Below are 271 nucleotides of genomic sequence, written 5' to 3'. Positions count from 1 at the left end.
TCTATGTTAGGGATCTTTTGTTCCATTTTAGTAACAATTTTGTTTAGGAGAAAAAGAAACATATTGCAGTTCATGCTTTGTAAATGCCACTNNNNTGTTATGATGGACACGTGGTATGCCCTTGTTGGGTAGGTTTTGGATTGAAACCATGGTCGAGTGCTTGAGCCATGTTTAGTNTGAAGCTTGAATGGATTTTCTTTTNTGTTGTATTTGGCCCTTGTCTTTTCAAGCATGCCAAAAATCATCCTNGTTTTGTAATATGTGGTTTGTG

This window comes from Prunus dulcis, chromosome 6, assembly GCF_902201215.1.
Source record: "Prunus dulcis chromosome 6, ALMONDv2, whole genome shotgun sequence".
Classification (NCBI taxonomy): Eukaryota; Viridiplantae; Streptophyta; class Magnoliopsida; order Rosales; family Rosaceae; genus Prunus; species Prunus dulcis.
This window is presented reverse-complemented; position numbering follows the sequence as displayed.